Consider the following 606-nt stretch of genomic DNA (forward strand, 5'->3'; position numbering starts at 1 on the left):
AGACCCTTAGGTCGAAACGTCGCTGTTATTCGTTCCGTGTTCGTCATTTTAACGTGAGTACATTGCTTTTTGGTCTCTTTATTGTTCCCTCTCACGTCCAGTCGCCATTGTTTAATACATGTTTTAATGTGTTTTGTATAATCCGGAAGCAGGAGTTTAAAACCTATGTATATATTAAGGGAAAAGTCTGGGTTGTGGCACTCGATCACTAGGTGGGGCACTGCCCTTCGCTCCCTGTTACCCGAGTTCCAATCCTCGTGGTAAGGCGTCCGCCCCGTGATCGGGAGGTCGTGGGTTCGAACCCCGGCCGGGTCATACCTAAGACTTTAAAATTGGCAATCTAGTGGCTGCTCCGCCTGGCGTCTGGCATTATGGGGTTAGTGCTAGGACTGGTTGGTCAGGTGTCAGAATAATGTGACTGGGTGAGACATGAAGCCTGTGCTGCGACTTCTGTCTTGTGTGTGGCGCATGTTATATGTCAAAAGCAGCACCGCCCTGATATGGCCCTTCGTGGTCGGCTGGGCGTTAAGCAAACAAACAAACAAACCCGAGTGCCAACAACAATAGGATGAGCATCAGAAGCGAAGATAAAGAGGGAATTTTTTT

This window comes from Littorina saxatilis, linkage group LG1, assembly GCF_037325665.1.
Source record: "Littorina saxatilis isolate snail1 linkage group LG1, US_GU_Lsax_2.0, whole genome shotgun sequence".
NCBI lineage: Eukaryota > Metazoa > Mollusca > Gastropoda > Littorinimorpha > Littorinidae > Littorina > Littorina saxatilis.